Source organism: Squalius cephalus (assembly GCF_949319135.1).
Source record: "Squalius cephalus genome assembly, chromosome: 4".
Lineage (NCBI taxonomy): Eukaryota > Metazoa > Chordata > Actinopteri > Cypriniformes > Leuciscidae > Squalius > Squalius cephalus.
The window spans coordinates 19,557,141-19,563,561 of NC_137125.1; the positions used below are offsets into that span (position 1 = coordinate 19,557,141).

A 6,421-nucleotide genomic window follows, 5' to 3' on the forward strand; every position below is an offset into this window, starting at 1 on the left:
TCCATAATGTCAGTGTTTTTTCTCACTCAACCCGCGTACATTTCTGAATTGCTTTTATAAAGAACACCGCTTTCTCACATAACACAGTGAAGCAGCCCCTGCACGAGTGAATAATTGATTCTCGAGCCACCGATATCAGCAGATTCAGCAGCATCGCCACAGGCAGCACTGGGTAACGTCACACGTAAGAAGGAATATCTTTAGCAGCTTTCTAAGGTATGGTTCGGGGAACACGCCTATAAATGGTATACCTTTAGTTAACCTGTTAAGCTGCAACCCCACTTTTGAAAAATCCCCAGAAATGACATACCCAAACTGAAACAGATACAGTTCATGAACCCTTTGTACTAAAAGCACAAGTATGATCTCATATGAAAGCTGACACCTGGCAGTTTATTGTAAATGTAGAATTAATTATTGTCATAATGAAAAAAATTGTTATAAATAGCTTTCTAAGGTATGGTTCGGGGAACACGCCTATAAATGGTATACCTTTAGTTAAGTTATACCTTAAGAGTCTTCGTAGCACGCTAAGAGACAACGTTATCGGGAAACGCAGCCCAGGTGTTTATGAATGAGACACTGAATTAATTTGTTTTAAAGTGTTTGAATTAATGATTGAGTATCTTTTTTTTTAAATAGACTAGAACATGTTATTCTGATGTATGTTATCGTGATCTCCATTTTAAACAAAACAAAAACGATTTTAAACCAAATAGATTCTCAGTTTACCCTGAATTAGGGGCCGTTCAACGTGTGGAAAGCACTTTCTCCTCCTTTCTACAAGCGCTTGCGCTCCCGTGGCGTCTGTCGTTGCTATGCAACCATGAACTGCGCTCTCCATGATGACAAGGAAGTATCAGCAAAGGATTAATTGATTTCTAGCCCTTGCATTAGCTTTACTACTAGATATATTTATAGAGATGAGAAATAAAAACTCGCCCTGTACAGCTATGATCAGCTGTTCGGCCAAGTTTTCCATGTTGTTACGGAAAGGCCAAAGCTGATCGGTTGGTTTTTGTCACATGACCTGCGGTGCGCTTGTGGCATTCTGAAAAGTTGAGATGTTTTCATCTCGCTGTAGCATATGTGCGCCTGGAAAAACGAGCACGCCGCATCGCATGAGCGTCACTTCTATTATGGTATTACCGGTGTTGTCACACTTTGATTAACTGGTGGGGAAATATCCGAACGTATGACTTACAGAATGTTTCAGGAAACACGTATTAACGATAAGGTACAGCTTAAGGTATAACTTAGGAATGACGTAGCACTAAAAAGGTTTCGGGAAATTCAGCCCTTATCATAATTAATAACGTGTTTCCTGAAACGTTCTTAGTGTTGCGCTTTTATTGAGCAGGTCATGCAATAACATAAATGAGTTATTTACACCAATAATGTGATGCGGCTGCTGGGCAATCTGGTGAGTTTTGGAGGTGGAGCATTGAAGAGAGGGGTGTGTTTGTTTGGGTTCATTCCAAATATCAACAGTGTCCAACAGCGTTTTTGAAATATCGCTTACCCCACCTTAATATCTGGCAGTTTTGTTATGTCCATATATAGTTGCCATCATCTGAAGTCTTCACAAGTGAGGCTGGATCCAAACTGGAGCTGCTGTAATCTCTAGTGAACTTGCTGAGCATCCTGAGATAGAAACAGGGAAGCAACAGGAGAAAGATTAGCATAGCTGCAGTTCATATTATTTCAGGCAAAAGATGATCATGTGCACTTTTTACTATTTCATCACATATTAACTGTAAAACAAGATTATGAGATGTGTTAATTGAATGCTTGGCTAAAGAGTTGTGTCTTTAGTCTAGATTTAAATTGGGAGAGTGTTTCTGAGCCCCGAACATTATCAGGAAGGTTATTTATGAAAGTAAAAGAGTAGCAAAACTCGAGCGCATGAAGATGTGAATTTGAGAACTTGTCCCCTGTAAAATACAAGTCCAAAGTTGAATTTAAAGATTTGCACTCGCAGAACGTGACTTAACGCATAGACAGTGATATTAAAATAAATAAATGATAACTCAGTAAACACCATACTAATTAAAAATAGACTGCTATGTACAGTTAAGCGTTTTCCTCACATAGAAAACTGGTAGAAAACGCTTAAAGGTCCCATGGCATGAAAATTTCACTTTATGAGGTTTTTTAACATTAATATGAGTTCCCCTAGCCTGCCTATGGTCCCCCAGTGTCTAGAAATTGTGATAGGTGTAAACCAAGCCCTGGGTATCCTGCTACACCTTTGAGAAAATGAAAGCTGGTAATAATCATAAATGTTTCTTGAGCGTCAAATCATCATATTAGAATGATTTCTGAAGGATCATATGAAGCTGTGATGCTGAAAATTCAGTTTTGATCACAGGAATTAATTACATTTTACAGTATATTCACATAGAAAACAGTTATTTAAAATTTGTTATATTATTTCACAATATTATTGTCTTGGTGAACATACGAGACTTCTTTCAAAACAATTTTTTTACCAACACAATTAGTGTATGTTTGACATTAGTGTATGTTTGAAGTTTTACTTACTAATCATATTGTTCATAGCGCCTTAGAGATGATGATCTGCCCAACTCTGCTACGGTGGAGGCCAGGGCATCAACATTGAAGGATCTAGGAACACAACAAACCATTTGTCACAGAGCCAACAATATTATTATATAATGGCAGGTTTATTACAAGTAAGAAGCTATAGCTAAGCTATATTATATATAAGCTACAGCAGAGGTGAAATGCTTTTCTGAGATGAGTTTCTGAATCTATTTGACCTGCATCTGGGCATGGAGTACCTACGGCCTGAGGGAAGTAGCTTGAACTGGCAGGACAAAGGATGACTAGGGTCAGCTGCCTTCTTTGCCACTCCGTTGGAGTAAATGTGTGAGAGAGGGGGAAAGTTAATGCCTGCAATCTTGCTACATGTCCTAACAATACTCTCTAATCGTTTTTTGTTTTTTTTGTAGACAAGGAACCAAACCAGCAGATAAAACAGAAGGTTAAAACAGACTCAATAAAACAAGAATAAAACATTCTCATCAAAGTGGGGTCAATGTTAAAATTCCTCAGTCTACGGTAAAAATACATTCGCTGGTGGGCTTTGGCACAAACAGCATCAGTGTGTGATTCAAAACATAGCTTACTATCAATTATTGTGCCATGGTACTTGTATTCTTGTACTATCTCAATATTGGCCATCAATGATAGTGAGGGGAAGAGGGGGGCTCTGTTTCCTAAAATCAGTAATTAATTCTTTAGTTTTGGATTTCCTACCTGTATTTCCTACTTCTCCGGCAGCAGCTTTCTTCAGAAATGTTGAAGTCGTGGAGCTTTCCCTCTGTTATGGGTTATTTTGTTGCTGCTGAAATCACAGAACATTTTTTTTTATCAATTTTTGTTTACCACTGAGCTAGTTTCAACCAATTTTATCACTCCATGTAAGTGACGTCACCGATTACATACGTTTATGTTTACGTTTGTGTAAAATAAATTAGCTCACTTCCAAGTAAAACCTTTACAAAACCTCTCATATACACAAAAGAGGTGATTAAAAGCCCAAACTTTCATAAACAAAAGCTCAACCGAGTTAACTTTACGTTAGCTTAACTTACCTCTTCTGAAAACGGTTGAGATGCTAACAGACTTTTTCCGAAGACACAAAGCCATGTCTATAAAAGTAAATATTCAACATAAGCGTATCAATTACAAGTAAGAGAAGTGTTAAGAACAGTTGTGTGTATTATCCGTGTGATTTTAGAGACTAATATCACCTGAAAGCAGTGAAAACAACAGCGAGAGAGGGAGTTTTCCTGCTTACCAGTCGCAGTGGTCCCGCGGCGTTTCCATGGCAACTCTGCGCCGCGGCCGCTCCAGTGTTGAAAGCGACTTGAAAGTTCACGCGCACAACGCGACATCGGCCTCCCGTATAGTGGGCCGACCAAAAGCCGACGTAACGGAGCTGGGAAATAGAGCACTGTCGGACAAGAGATCTGCCTACACCTGGCCGACGCCTTTGCGATGTTATAGGGAGGGAGGCCGACGCTCGATGTTGGGCCAACGTCGGCCCGACGTACGTGTGCTATCTGGGCACTGACGGAGAGTAGGCAGAACTCGCATCATGTTTATTTTTCTTTATTTGGCAAAAAGCACAACACTTTGTTTTTATTATGAGCATACACAAAAAAATACACACTAAACAGGATCGATTGATGTATAACACAAGCATATAAGATAAAAATTTATATATTTTTTTTTGCACTCATACGGAAAAAAACGAGCCGACCTCAGGGGGTTAAATATAAAACACATGTGTAGACTGATATTTTTCTAATGTCTGGATTCCTTTATTAAGGGAGTATGGACATATAAACATACATTTAAATATATTGGTATTAAATGCATTTTCTGAGAATTTATATTTTACGTTTTACCTGCAAATATCACGTCCATAACACTGGAATTGCTCATTACTATTTTTCCCAACATACCAATCAAGTATGAACCTCTTTAATCCCAGTAACCATTATACTGATAAAAATAAATAGATTCTGCCTTCTCTTTCCAGTGTTTGAGACTCCCACGTCCACCGCCTCTGATACTACTGCATGTGAGACTGACACTGCATCTCAAATGGCAATGCTTCTGAGACCGTCATTCCGGCTGAGACTGCCTCTGATACTCACAACGAACCTGATATTCCCAGTGGATCTGGAACTGTCAGTGCAACTGCTACCGCCTCAAATGCTCACACTGCACCTGATATTCCCAGTGCCTATGAGGCTGGCACTGTCACTGCCAATGAGATTGCCTCTGAAACCCACGCTGAGCCTGATATTCCCACTTCCTCTGGGACTGCTTCTGAGGCTGCCTCTGAAACTACCACAACTGATACTACCTCTAAAAGTCCCAATGCATCTGATTTTCCTACTGTTTCAGACACTGCTTCTGAAACCTGCACTGCGCCTAATTATCCCACTAGCTCTGAGACTGCCACAGTTTCTCAACAGACACTGGATCTGATACAGTTTTTGCCACTCCCTGAAGACTTGAACCCCTTTTCAGCCTGGACGGCAGGGACGGCAGGGAAATCTACTCCGAGGCAGAACAGTCAAGTGTCCATAGATTTCTGCTCTCAGAAATTACATCTGCTGAAAGTCCCGCACACCAGTCCTCTGAGCTCCACCCAGCAGCTGCAAGGAACATCAAAACTGGAGACTGTGTCTTGGTCCAATTCAGGGCAAACAAATCTGTCAGACAGACAGTATGTCGGACTTGTTAACAACCAAGACCAGGTGGCACTGGAAATAAGGTTTTTAAGAAGGAATGACAGAGATGGATTTGTCTTCATCTTACCTGTGATGGAAGATAAGGCTTGGGTGACACCTGACCAAGTGATTGAGACTTTCAACCCAAAAATAGACAACAGAGGGAGGTATCACTTTGCAGAGGTGGTCTTTGCAGAATAGGAAAAGAAGAAAAGTCATCTTATTAATCACATTTGTCCTCGTTTGGGACATATTTTTCATTGTTTGTTGTTTTCCCTTGATTGATCTTTTAACTGATTTTAAATTAGATCATTTCAACATCTTTACAATATTTAATGAGATGTAAAAAGTTAAGATTCTGTCTGCAACCAATTTATGTATTTTATTATCTTAAATTTATAATGATTCATGTTCATAAGGGATCAATACTGTATGCTTACCTTTTCTGTTTTTGTTGCAACAGAATGTTCAGTGATATTCAGTTAGCCTAGATGTTGACCTGTAGTAAAAAAATTATTAAAAAAAAAGGCAATTATTTAGGTTCACAGTAAACAAAATAAATGAAAATACTGTACATATTCACTTTATGCTCACCTTTTTTGGACGTCTCTTTCACACAGATCGTCTTAAGCCTCTTGACATCCAAACCATAATAAACTTGGCAAACACATACATTGGGCCTGCTGAAATGAAGTAATCATTGTGATTTTGACTTGAGACAATAATATTTCAATTATTCTTACAATGCATTGACTAATATTGCAATAATGTGGCTATTTTGAAGCACGATTGCGCATTCAACATGCAAAATCGGTATAAACATTGCGATCATTTTGACACAAAACATAATATTGCGATCATTGTGACACGATTGCGTTTTGCATACTGCTCTCCAGACTGTTTGTTCTATATAGACACTAGGCCTAGGGCTTGCATAGAGTAGTTGAGTAGTCGATAGATCGACTACTTCAACCACTAGTCGACGCTGTCGGAAACAATCGACCACTCGAGCGTCCATTAACCATAAATGAATTAAAAATGGCGAACCAACAGACACCACACGTCAGATGTGTGGAAGTATTTAATCAAGGATGACCAAAATATTGTAATTGGCCAACTCTGCAAGAGGCCGTTCACATATTGCGTCT

General features: G+C 39.2%; 1 long non-coding RNA gene across 1 annotated transcript; it reads right to left on the reverse strand.

The window, feature by feature from the left end:
• Positions 1-1,541: 1,541 nt before the first annotated feature.
• Positions 1,542-3,078, reverse strand: LOC307157495. The gene is made up of 3 exons (XR_013821007.1): positions 2,784-3,078; positions 2,545-2,628; positions 1,542-1,644 (listed from the first exon to the last, which is right to left on the reverse strand). It is a non-coding gene; the product is annotated as an uncharacterized lncRNA (long non-coding RNA).
• Positions 3,079-6,421: the final 3,343 nt, after the last annotated feature.